This window comes from Rhinolophus sinicus, linkage group LG17 (assembly GCF_036562045.2).
Source record: "Rhinolophus sinicus isolate RSC01 linkage group LG17, ASM3656204v1, whole genome shotgun sequence".
NCBI classification, from domain to species: domain Eukaryota; kingdom Metazoa; phylum Chordata; class Mammalia; order Chiroptera; family Rhinolophidae; genus Rhinolophus; species Rhinolophus sinicus.
The window spans coordinates 5,974,808-5,989,034 of NC_133766.1; the positions used below are offsets into that span (position 1 = coordinate 5,974,808).

A 14,227-nucleotide genomic window follows, 5' to 3' on the forward strand; every position below is an offset into this window, starting at 1 on the left:
TGACATTAGTTAGGGAAGGAAAGAGGGACAAGTTGCTAAGTGAAAATTGTCATTATTCCACTGGCCCACTCAACAGTGAATTTAAACTTACAGCATCAAAACACAAGACAAAATACCTCATTTCTGTGGCATGCTTTGCCTTTAATGGAAATATATGTAAAGCAGAGGAAGTGAAAATTAATTATTTTAATCTTATGGTGCTTTGACCAAAGGAGAGTTCTCTGATACCAATATTTCAAATGGTCCCTTCATTTAGAGCCCCCAGAAGTTTTTACACACACACACACACACACACGCACGCACGCACACACGCACACACACGGTAATGTAGTATAGTGATATTCAGCATGGGTGAGAGGTGGGACTTTCTTTTGTAAAAGAGGAAGAGGCCAATTGTGAAAGAGGCTCAGAAAGGAGTCCAGAATATTCCTTTCACCCAGGTGGTGAAATGTCGCAGGTTAATTTTCAGAAAGAATATATTTGGAAGTTGAGGGTCTAGAAGTGTGTTTCTTTAAAAATGTGACCATATACCCCCAAGTAAGCCTTCCTTTATCCTCTGGGGTACAGGTGCCCGGTTTGTACACTGCCAATCCAGCCAGAAGGAAAGTTAGCTGAGATCGATAGAATAAATATGAATTAGCCAGACAAAGGGGAATGCTTGGCAGGCTACCTTTGAAGATTAGGAACAGAAGATGGAGTGTCTGTGTGACTTATGCTGTATCCGTGGCATAAAGAGGACAGAGACTTTTAGATAGAAATAACTTTCTTAGTCCCGTTAGCCATCATTCCCACACCCGCATGCGGTCATGTTTTCTTCTTCCCATCTGAATGACTACCCACTCCTTCTATCTATCCAAATCCTTTCCAATCTTCAAAGGATAGTCCAACCACATGACTTCCTTCATGCAGAAAAGGTTCTGGAGCCAATTCCAATGTGTGGAGGTGGGGGTTTCTCTGTGCTACCAAGCAATTCTCGAACACCATCTGGGCATCCTACAATTCAACTCAATTCTGTCACTACCAGGAAACAGCTTCAGATGCCACAGGTTCAGGGCTCAGTGCCACAGAACTACTGGCTTCAGGCACCAGCCGCAGTCACCTGTGCTTCTGACTGACCGGCTATAGATTGAGGTTCCAACTATCCGTTCCTCGGTTTGAGTAATTTGTTAGAGCGGCTCACAGAACTCAGAAAAGTATTCTACTTACTAGACTATCAGTTTATTATGAAAGAACAGGGCAAGGTATGTGGGGAGGGACTCAGAGCTTCCATGCCCTCTCCAGGCACAACTCTCCCCAAATCTCCATCTGTTCTCAACTCGGAAGCCCTCCCAACTCTGTCCTTTCAGGTTTTTATGGAGGTCTCATTCCATAGGCATGATTGATTAAATCATTGGCCACTGGTAATTGATTTGACCTCCAGTTCCTTCCCCTCCCAGAGGTCAGAGGGGGTGAGACTGAAAGTTCCAAACTTCTAATCACAGATGGTTCTCCTGGCAATCATCCCCTGTCCTTCCTGGGGTGCAGGCCAAAAGTCACCTCCTTAACGAAAGACACTTTGGTCAGTTGCATCACTTAGGAAATGTCAAGGGTTTTAGGAGCTCTGTGCCAGAAACAGGGACAAAGACCAAATATAGATTTCTTATTATGAATCATAGTGTCAGTCTCCATCTCCTCCAAACTCCCTTGCCATTGTGTCACAGAACTTGGCAATAGTGTCGTCTTGTAGCTTCTGTACATCCCTGGCAATGAGCAACCTGAGGGAAAGCGCTATTTCTTATCACTCTTCTGTATTGTATTATTGATTTGTCTGCCTCACTCCCAGTCCATGTGACTACATGAAAGTGGACTTAGCCTCTAGAGCTCTTACCCTCAGCACAGGGGCTGGGCACTCAGTAAACACTTGTTGAATGAACGAATGCTGGTTTAGATGAATACTAACCAGACCCTAGATGAATAGCATCTACTACAAAGGAACACTGTGCTTTCATGCACCACAGAAGAGCTTAGATATTATACATTCTCTTGTATCTTGATCACAGATCTTCATGGCACAGGGTATCTGCTCTACTTCACAGATACGGATGTGGAAACTCAGAGTGATTAATTTACCCAAAGTCACACGGGAAGTGGTAAAGCCAGCATTTGATTCCAAAGCCATGCTCCTTCTGTTACATCATACTTCCTTTAATGAATGCTCTTTAATAAATTGTTTGTCATGCTTAGTTAGCAAAGGATGGTCTTTAGTTGGTGAGACTACCAAGGTATATGCAATGAATTTCAAAGTCTCACTCTATCGTGACTATCGCATCAAAGGTGAGTGAACATGACCATAAATGATGCCTGAGATGACACATAAAACCAATGCCATCTTTATTGAATACTATATTCTTAGTATATTTGGGTCTGTTTCTAAATTTTCTATTTATTTCGATTACTGAAGTTATGTATTCTGTGTATATGAGTAGTTGCTTCTGGGAAAAATGCCTTCTGCTTCCTAATATTATTTTTAAAAAAATCTCTAATGTTAAAAATTTCAAAATTCAATCCTTTTACAGTTGAGGAAGTTTTGAATGCTGGACTCAGTTCCAGCTGTACCCTCTTCCCACACTTCTATACCGCTCGCCACCATATGATTTTTCTGAGAAAGGAAAGGAAAAATCACATTTAGATTTTATCCCAAAACAATAAAGGACAAGCATGCTAAACCAGAGTCAGAATATTTTCTTTTATGAGTTCTGCATTTAGTGTTATACTTAGCAAAGTCTTCACCATTCCAAGATTAAGTAAATATTTGGTATTATTTTCTTCTAGTACGTCCATGAGTTCATTTTTTCATGTATATCATTAATTCTTCTAGAATATATTAATTACTTATGAATAGAATGAAGTAGGGATTAAACTTGATTTCCCCCAGTGGTTAATTAGTTGTCTCAACAATCTGCATGGGTTGGAATGCCATCTTTGTTGCATACCATGTTCTTATACAAGCATACCTCATTTTATGGTGCTTCACAGAATTGTGCTTGCAAATACTGTATTTTCATCAACATCCAGGAGAGACCCTCCACCAGACTCGCTGAAGGCTCAGATTATGGTCAGCATTTTGAGCAATAGTTTTTTTAATTAACATATGTACATTGCTTTTTAAATATAATGCTGTTGCACACTTAATAGACTACAGTATATTATAAAAATAACTTTTACGTGCACTGGGAAGCCAAAAAATTTGTGTGACTAACTTTATTGCAAAAGTCACTTTATTTTGTTGGTCTGGAACGGAACCCACAATATCTCCACAGTGTGTCTGTACATGTTTGGGTCTATTCCTAAGTTTTCTATTTAGTTCTGTATGCCAGTTCCTGTATTTTTCATTTTAGTTTTTAATATCTGGTAGTTCAATCTATGTTCCTTATTTTCATTGTTCCTTATTTTCAAATCTTTCTTGACTATTCTGGACTATCGCTCCAAAATGTAGACTCATAATGTCAAATTCAAAACATTCTGTTGTGGGTGGCTCAGTTGGTTAGAACATGGTGCTAATACCACCAAGGTTACCAGTTTGATTCCTTCATGGGCCACTGTGAGCTGCGCCCTCCTTAAAAAAAAAAAAAAAATCTGTTGTGATTTTTATTGTGATAGCATCAACTTTATAAAGTAATTTACAGAGAATTTGGCATTTTTGCTATTGAGATGATCTACTCAGAAATATGGTATGTTTTGCACATAGTTATGTTATAGAGAGGATAAAAATAAGGTGTAGAATAGAATTTGGACTTAATCACCCTTATTAGAAAGGCAACGCCCATGCTGCAAACATAGTGGGATTCTTGGAATTATGTATTCCGATGTACCTTTACCAGGATATGTTAAGGTTTATGAAATCATTAGTAACTAACGAAAACATATCTTCTCTATTCTCTATAATATGGAATTTCAATGATCGATAGAGGAAAAAGTCACTGTGTACTTTTCCCTCAAATGTGTATAGCACATATGGCAAATGTGGATATTTACTCTGTATACCATTATGTCCATCCAATTATGAGAATAAATACCTTCTAGATTGTACACAGAATAGTAATTGCTCATCCATACTGTGGGTTGTTGATCTAGTTAGTGGGATTTTATGTTAGTCATCTATTGCTGCATAATAAATTACCACAGAATTTAGTGGCTTAAAATAACGAGCATTAATTAGTTCACAGTTTCTGTGGGTCAGGAACTATCTCGGTGGCTCTGGCTTGGGGTCTTTCATGAGACTGCAGTCAAGCTGCCAGCTGTCTACAGTCATCTGAAGGCTTGACTGGGGTTGCAGGGTCCACTTACAAGATCACTCACCAGTCAGTTTTTCCCGGGTTTGCGAGTACAATAGAATCTAATTTTCATAGAGGAGGTAGAGGGGGACAAGGAGGGAAAGAATAGGAGAAGGGGAGGGTGGGAAGGGATAGGAGTTGTTCCTATAAAAAAATACCAATTTGAATGACAGCAGATTTCTATCTGAAACTATGGAGGCCAGAAAAAGTGGCACAATATTTTTCAAATGCTTGAAGAAAAAAACTGCTAACCCTGAATTCTAAATATGAAAAGCTATTCTTCAGGAATGAAGGAGGAAACAAAGACATCCTCATTAAGATTAAGGAACACTAACAACTTGTGCACAGAGCTACCCTTAAAGAATGGCAAAACAACAAACAAACAAACAAACAAAAAACACTTCACATAAAAGGAAAGTGGTAACGAAAGGAGGCCACGTCCTTCTGAGAAGAAAGATCAATTGAATGAGCAAAAATAGCAACAAACATAACAGACTGTCTTTCACTTCATGAGGTTCTTTAATCAGATTTTACGGTTGATACAAAAGTTATAACACCATCTGATGTGGTGCTAAATGCATGTAGAGGAAATGTTTAAGACAATTATACTTAAAAGATGAGGATGCTAAAGAGACCTCAAATGAAAGTAAGGTTTCTCCACTTCACCAGAAGTGGTAAAACATCAACACCAGTAGGCTGAGAGCTACACATGTGTACAGAAATACTTACAGCAACCACCGAGAAATATACAGCGTGGTATAATCAAAACATTATAAATAAATCAAAATGAAGCTCTTAAAAAATGTTCACCTTATCCACAGGAAGGCAAGCAATGAAGAGGAACGAAAAACAGAGGGAACAAACAGAAAACAAGTAATATAATGGCAGACTTATACCAACTAAAAGAAAAGAATGGCAGAGCAGATTTAAAAATACAATCCAGCTATATACTATCTACAAGAAGTTCACTTCACACATCATGACATCGATAGGTGAAAAGTAAAAGGATGGGGAAAGAAATATCATATACATATTCAAAAAGAGAAGCAGAAATGGCTATATAAATACCAGATAAGGGAGACTTCAGAGCCAAGAAAATTACTAAGAACAAAAAGGAGACATAACATAATGACATTCTGTAGCTACTATATTTAAAATCTTGAGTGGTGATGATAAAACTTGCAGTTGTAATTATATAATCTCAAAAAATGTGATAAGAAGTCTATTTTCATGTCATTGATGATATGGCCTTCTGCTCAAAGAGTCAGAATACACCTTTACCCTCCTGATTATAAAATCCATTTTTATATATCAACACACGTTACGTGCATGCAGCTTACTAAGGAGGACTAAACCAGTATTTACAGGTATTTATAACTTCTAGTCTAAAAAGGCAATGTCCAAAAACATTGTTGGAAATAATAATAATCAAAGGGATTGGAGTAGGTGGAGGGGTAAATGAAAAAAGAATAGTAGAATGTTGTCATTTGAGGGAAAGGAGGACATGATCTGACATGTTTTAACAGGGTCACAGTGGCTGCCAGCTGAGAACAGAGTGAAGGGGGTGTGAAGGGACAAAGCCAAGAGACCAGCCAGGGGGCCTAGTGCAATATTCCAGTAATGCAGCTGAGAGTAACGGTGTCTCAAAGCTGGATGGTCAGACTCTGGATGTTGGCTTTGCCAACAGGTCACCAATGCTTCCACGGCTGTTTTGATTTGAGCCCCTAGAAAATTAGAGTTGCCCTAGACTAAACTGGGGAAGGCCATGAGCAGAGCAGGTAAGGGTGAAATAGGAGTTCGATTTGGGGCTTGTTAGGTTTGAGATGTCTGCTAGACCTCAAAGCAAAGAGTAGCAGCTAGATACTAGACTTTGGAGCTCAGAGAAGGGATCCAGGCTAGGGCTATACTTTGGGGAATCACTGGCATGCAAATGGCATTAAAAGTCCGAGACTGGATAAGCTTACCTAGGGAGTGACTGTAAGTAGAAAAGTGTAGAGGTCCAAAAACTGAGTCCTGGGGTTTTCAAATGCATAGAAGTCAAGGAGTTGAGGAGAGTGAGGGTGGGGCAGAAGAGATTTGAAGAGAGGAGGGAGGGTACAAAATAACCACCTAGGAGAGTGGGAGAGTGAATCGCTAGGAAAATCTGTTGATGCTCAAGACGAGTAATCATGAATTTAAAGTGAGACTGGTCAACATGATTGTACATTTTTTCCAACGACATTGTTTTCATTATAGTTGACATACAATATTGTGTGAGCTTCACATGTACAAACTAGTGTTTCAGCCTTTCTGTATCTTACTAAGTGATCACCACAATAAGTAACCGTCTGCAAAGCAAAGTGTGTTCTCCAGCTGCTCACAGAAAAGGAAGTGGGGATTCGAAGCGTGAGAGGAATTTGCTATGCTGCGATTGGCTTCAAGATGGAGTGGCCGCATGGTAAGGAGTCTGGACATCTGCAGTTGCTGAGAGTGGCCTTTGGCTGACAGGCAACAAAGAAATGGGGACCTCAGTCCTACAACTGCAAGGCAACGAATTCTGCCAACAATCAGTGAGCTGGAAGGGCCCCAGACAGGCCCCAGCAAGCACTTGGATTTCAACCCAGTAAGATCCTGAGCACAGAATGTGGCCACACTGTCTCTGGACCTCCAGACGCTTGTGAGATAGTAATACACGTGTTGTTTTGAGCCACTAAACGTGCGGTCCTGTTCTACGGCAATAAAAAAATGAATACAGTAAGCATTTACCCTCCCAACAGCGATGTAGCATATCTAGAAATGACCTCAAGTGTTTGGGAGGCTGCGTGTAGGTTATATGCAAATACTGTACCATTTTATATACGCAACTTGAGCATCCATGGACTTTGGTATCCATGGCAACGGTGTGTGTGTGTGGGGGGGGAGGTTCTGGAGCCCATCCCCTGTGGACACCGAGAGAAGACTGCACAGGTTTACAGAAAGATTAATCCACATCTACCCTGTGTCTACAACCCGGCTGTCCAGTGAGTGACATTTTTCCTTAGGAAGACACAGCTGAGATACAGGCCCCCAGATTCTCCTCGCTATCCTCTTTCTCCTCTCCTCACCTCTACAGTTAATATCCTCAGAGTATATGTAGGTGTTCCCAGGTTCCCATAATTGGGAAAGACGCTCAAGCACCATGAGGGCAGGTCAAACCCCTGGAATCTCACCCCAGGGAAAAGCACAGTAAGCTGGAAGTGAATGAAGCCGCAGAGTCCAAGGGAGAAGAGGAGTCTCCGAGTGGGGCCTCCAGGCCGCAGGGAGGAGTTGCTGTCTAGCCCAGTTACCTCCCTCATCAGCTGCTGTGATCATCATTAATCTATGGGCTCAACATGGCAGAGATTTCCTATTTTATGTTTAAGTTTGAGGGAAAGAAATTGACTAAATGGTATTGACAAGAGAAAGGCACTTACCTGTATTTTTTGAAAGGGAGATTAAAACAGGCCATTGGGTGAATCAAAAGCAGCATCACGGAGAGAAGTGGCTCATGTCTGGCCCCTCCACCCCTAACACCAGGCTCCTGAGTCCCTCGGCCTCCACGGAGGGCCACTCGCCCCCGCTGCTTTGTTCTCTGCGGCTGCACGTTAAGTATGACATCTAACTGTGATGCCGTGGTAGAACTTTGATTTCTGCAGGCAGCCTTTCTCTCCCTTTCATTCCAGGACACACAGCCATAGTCCCAAAAAAGAAGAAGAGCCCAGTTCTTCAGGACAAGTTAGCTATAACAATAATGCTTCAAACATTCCAGGTGTTGTGAGGCCATCAGTTAGAGCGAAACCTTCTTTGAACCTATTCAACTAGAGTGAAACTCTGCCTGTGGTGAAAAAGAAAGCAGCACATGGTTTCATGGCACTCACCCCCCACCTTCCACAGCGATGAGACAGAAACCTGTCTGGGTGAAGAACACAGGGGAATTTGCAGCAGTTCTTATCTCTCATAAATGTCACTGCTCTGGCCGTCTTCTGTCCAGCCAGCTTCTGGTGTCCTGACCATGAGAACAACCAGAAAGAGGCCTAAATGCAGAGCTGAGGGAAAGTGGAGTCTGAAACCTGGGAGTCACAGATTGGACCTCTGCCATGACGTGTGTAGCCATCCTAATCTATTATACTTCACTTTTCAGGGAATGCTCTCTGTCTGGGCCTCCTGGGGATTTCCACAGTAGGAATGAAAAAATGAGCGGTGATAGGTGATGAGGCGGGAGAGATACTGTCACCTCACGTGTAAACGACTTGGCGTAAAGTGAAGATACAAGAAGTACCCCATAAATGAATACAGGGCAATCCAGTAATGACGAATACTAGCTATGACTTAGACACTACGCTAAAATCTTTTCATATTCATTTCATTTAAATCCTCACAACAATCCTATAACGTAAGTATTGTTATTGTCCCATTTAACAGACAGAAAACTGAAATTCAGGGACATTAACTAGCCTGACTAATGATATACAGCTCATCGATGACAAAACTGGAACTGAGTCCTGGTGAGTTTGATTCCAAAACTTATATTCTTAACCGTCGTGTTCTATGACCAAGCTCTAAAGAAAGGTTCTTGGCAGCGATCGCGTGATACGTGGAAGAGGGAGGATTACATCGGGGAAGAATGACATCATCAAGAATCCCAGGCAGCACACAAACTGTAGGGTAAATCTGAATCCTTCTTGTATCAGACCTAAATTCTGTACCCAACGAAATCTGCTCATCTAAGAAAAACATTGGTTCAATCCCAAGTTAATCTCCCAGCGGAGCTTTTTGTTTGGTTTAGTTTGGACTTTGACAAGCTAATTCTAAAACGTATATAGAATTTATATGGAAATGTCAAAGATCTAGAATAGCCAAGGCAACCTTGTAGAAGAATAGAGCTGGAGGGCTTACACTATCTGACATCAAGACATTACGAAATTGAAGAAATTAAGACACCATTATAGTGGCGCAAGAATACAGCAATGGCACAGACTAGAGAGCCAGAAACATATACCAGGAGTGCCAAAATAAAGTATACACATTTTAAGAGATGTTAACACTTTGGTCAACGTTTCCCAAGCAGTAGTTCACCATAATCAGAAGTGTCTGGACGCTGGTGGTAACCACTTTTAGCACCTCTTGTAATTGCAGAAGTCAAATGTGACTTGTATTCATCTTTTGTTATCGGTATATATTAATAGTTTTTTCCTTTCTTAAAATGTGTATACATTTTTTGGCACCTTCTGGTGCCAAATCACCCACTTGATTTGTGTGAAAAATGCCAATTCAGTGGGGAAAGGGTAGTCAATTCAATAAATAGTGCTGGATCAACTGGATATCCATTTTTTTAAATTAACCATAACCCCAACTTTATGATACTTGCTAAAAAACCTACTCCAAGTGGATCACAGACTTAAACTTGAAAGCTAAATAATAAAGATTCTAATAGGAAAAAATAGATGAATATCTTCTTGAACTTGGAAAAGCTAAAGGTCTCTTAAACAGGACACAAAAAGCTCTAACCAGAAAAGAAAAAACTGATGTAGTGGACTTCTTTAAAATCAAGAACTTCTGTTCATCCAAAGACACTATTAAGATAATGAAAAGGCAAGCCACACACCGATGTCTTTTTAATATGCATATATGACAAAGAATTCTCCAGAATATATTTTTTAAATTCTATAAATTAATAAGGAAAAGACAGACAACCCATGAGGTCGCCTGAGGTGGGGGGAGAGAGGGAGGCTGAGCCAAAATCCAAATAGTCACTTAATAAGAAAAAAAAAAAAAGACATCCAAATGACCAATAAACATATGAAACTGTGCTCAACATCATTAGTCATCAGGAAGTGCAAATTAAAAACCACAATGAGATACCACTACACACCCACCAGAAACACCAAAATGAAAATACAAACAATCCCAAGGGTTGGCAAGGATGTAGAGCAACTGGAATTCTCATACAGTACAGGTGGGAGACTAAATTGGTACAATTATTTTACAAAACCATTTGGCAGTGTCTCCTAGGGTGAAACTCATATGCACTCTATCACTTAGCATTCTACTCCTGGGCGTTTACCAATACACGTGAATGCTTATTCCCTCCACCAAAGTCACCTTCGAGAATGTTCATAGATGGGTTATTCCGTATGGCTCCAAACGGGAAACAACCTACATGACTGGCAGTCATAGAGTGGAGAAATAGTCACATGATGGATTACTTCAGAATAATACAAAGAAAAACCTACTACTGATACACAAAATAACATAGACAAGTAGTAAAACCATAATGTTGCACAAAAATATACATATTATTTCTTTCTATGTATCTGAAGTTCAAAACTACATAAAACTGATCAATGTCGGTAGAGGTTCATAGTGATCTGAGTGGTGATTGACAGGAAGTAGACTACAGGGTGACTTCTGTGGTTCAGGAAACATTTTACATCTTGATCTAGGTGGCAGTTATATGTGCGTGTGTGTGTGTGTAAAAATTCTTTGAACTATAAATTTTAGATTTGTATACTTTACTGCGTATATAATTTATACCTCAAAAAGTTTAAGTGTCAAAATACATGAAGCAAAAATGGATAGATCTGTAAGGAAAAATTGACAATTCAACCATCCCAGCATTAGATTATAGCATCCCTTTTCATTAATAAATAGTTAAGCAGATTTTAAAAAATGGGTAATGATATAAAAGATTTGAACACAGTTAACAAGACTGATTCATTGAACATACATAAAACCAGTCCCCAAGAATTAGAAAATACACTTTCTTCTCATGTACATATATCTTTTTATAAGATAGTAAGACATATGTCAAATTCCAACAAATATCAGATATTGGTTGTTATACAGGATACAAAGCAATTAAGTTTGAAATCAATACAAAATAATTTTTAAAACTCATACCTTTTGGAAATTTAAAAACATAGCTGTGAATAATTCATGGATTAAAATAAAGCATAACAGACATTTTAAAATATTTAAAACTAAACAATAATAAAAATGCTATAGAATAGGACTTCCCCATCTGCCATGATGAAATAAGTAGAACCAAACTTGCCCTCCTACGACAAAACTTTGTAAAACTGGGAGAAAAAAAAAAAAATGTATATATATATATATATATATATATACACACACACACACACACACACACACACACACACACACACACACATATATATATATATATGAAACAATGTTTAAGAAATTGTACAACAGCTAACACAGTACTATGATCCCTAACAGAATGAAAACAAAAAGAACACTCTGCTCTCACCCTGGCTTTCTTCCTGGAGGAATTTCCAGACAGCAGTGAAAAGAGGAACAACCCAAGCAGAGACCAATTGCCACGATGAGTTGAAGAAACAGAGAAGCAGCTCTGGCAGCAGACGGGTGCCAAGCAGACTGTATTGTTCAAGGCTGAGGACTGGAGCAAAGTAAGAGAAGCATAGAAAAAGCTCTAGGAATACATATCCTGGTCCAATTTCAACCACTGTGAAATAGTGAGCCATTAATGTATAAGGCAAAATGTTATGAGGCTGGGCAAAGGATTCCAGGAGGGCTCCAAGATGCAGAATTCCCAGGGTTCTCATAAGGTGAGGGATGTTTGAGTTAATGAAGGTTTTAAACTTTAAACTTTAACAAACAATGTTTACGATTCCAAATGAAGAAGCTGATCCACAAGTAACTTAATTTCTTGCCGGAACTGTGTCCAACATTCTCTAAAGAAATACAACCAAATTCAGACACTCAAAAATGTAACAATCACCATGTCCAGCACCTAGTAAAAATGACTTTTAAAAATTACTAGACATGCAAATAGGAAACTGTGACCTATAACCAGGAGAAAAATTAAGTCAGTAAAAACAGCCAAGAAATAACAGTAATGATAAAGCTACATTTGTACAACGCAGTATTACACAGCCGTAAAGAAGAACGAAATCTTACCATTTGCAACAACATGGATGGACCTAGAGAACATTACGCTAAGTGAAATAAGTCAGACAGAGAAAGACAAATACCATATGATCTCACTTATATGTGGAATCTAAAGAAAAGAATAAATGAATGAACTAATCAGAAACAGTCTCAGAGACATAGTGGGAAAACTGAGGGTTGCTAGATGGGAGGGGGATGGGGATAAGGGGGAAGGTGAGGGGATTAGAAAGCACATCAGTAACCACAATATAGCCACGGGGTTACAAAAGTCAATTTGGGGAATGTAATCAATAATGTAAAGATTTTGTAGGGTATCCAATGGACACTTGTCCCATTAGGGAGACCACCTCAGGGATGATGTAGATGCCTGATCACTGCACTGTACACGTGAAGCTGAAGCTGAACAATAATGAATATCAACTACAATCTATGTATATATATATATATACAAGAAGCGGAGTACAGCATTACAGATAGAGACAGTGGAAATGTAATGGCTGTGTGCGATGTGAGAGGGGTAGTAGATGGAACGAGGGGGGTTATCACTGTGTGAGGGATATAAATGATAAATATCTAACTATTACATTGTTTTGTATACCTGAAACTAATAAAAAATAAATAAATTAGTCACCAAGCCCATTAAAATAATTATTAAAAATATGCTCAAGATGTGGATGAAAAAATGAACATAATGAAAGTAAAAAGGCAAGATTTAAAAAAAGAACCAAATGGGACTTCAAGAACTGAAAAATGCAATATCTAAATTGAAACTCACTGACTGGAGTTGACAGCAAATTTGACACTGCATAAGAAGCAGTGAGCTTGAATATATGCAATAGAAACCAACTGAAGCACAGAGAGAGAAAAGATGGGAAAAAATTAACAAAGCCTCAGGGATCTGTAGAATAATATCAAGAAATCTAACCAAAGTATAATTAAAATCCCAGAAAGAGAGAAAAAAGATGTGAGGCAGAAAAAAATATATTTAAAGAAATGATGGTTCAACATTTTCAAAATTTGCTGGAAATTATAAACCCAAAGACCCAAGAGCCTCAGTAAACCACAAGCAGAATGAACACATGGCCACCCATTAAGTGACCCACATACATGTGGCCAATTTAATTTCAACAAAGGTGCCATGATAATTCATTGGGGAAAGAAAACCCAGTTAATGGTGCTAGAACAACTGATATCCATTTGGGAAAAAAATAAACTTTGATCCTTTCATACCGTACACAAAAAAATAACTCAAAGTAGATCATAGACCTAAACATAAAAGCTAAAAGTATAAAACTTCTAAATGAAATATAGAAAATATCTTTGTGACTTTAGGGTAGACAAAGGTTTCTTACTAGAACACACAAAGCATGAACCCTAAAAAACAAAGTTGATATACTGAATTCAATTAAAATTAAAATCTGCTTTTCAGAAGAACAGACTGGGAAAAAAGCCAAAGACAAGGAGAAACTATTTGCACTACATATAACTGACGAAAAATTTTGTATCCCAAATGTGTAAACAATTCTTATAACTGAATACTAAGAAGATAATCAACCTAATTTTTTAAATGGGCAAAGTATTTGAATAGACATGTGAAAAAAATATTTGAATAGACATGTGGAAAAAATTACACAAATGTCTGATGAGCACATGAAAAATGCTCAAAAAAAATTTTTTTAATAAAAAATTTAAAAAGAATCTAACTTTACTAACAATTGTCACCCCAATAAACTTTAAAAAAAAAAGAAAGAAAGAAAAGAAAAGCTGCTCCACATCGTTAGTCATCAGAAAAGTGCAACATAAAACCACAGCTGCATACCACTACCCACCCACTAGAATGGCTAAGATTTAAAAGACTGGCAATAAAAAGTATTGAAGATATGGAGCAACTGAAACCCTCATATATTACTGGTAGAAATTGAAAATGATACAACCATTTTTTAAAAAACACTTGGCTCATTTCTTATAAAGTTAAACTTATA

At 38.6% G+C, this 14,227-nt stretch overlaps 1 long non-coding RNA gene across 1 annotated transcript in view; it reads left to right on the forward strand.

The window, feature by feature from the left end:
- The window catches only part of LOC141569361 (uncharacterized), a 366,511-nt gene extending 353,134 nt beyond the window's left edge, over window positions 1–13,377 (forward strand). Inside the window, exon 5 of the long non-coding RNA XR_012492902.1 lies at window positions 11,553–13,377. This is a non-coding gene — a long non-coding RNA (uncharacterized LOC141569361). The remainder of the gene's footprint in view (window positions 1–11,552) is intronic.
- The last annotated feature ends 850 nt before the right edge of the window (window positions 13,378–14,227 follow it).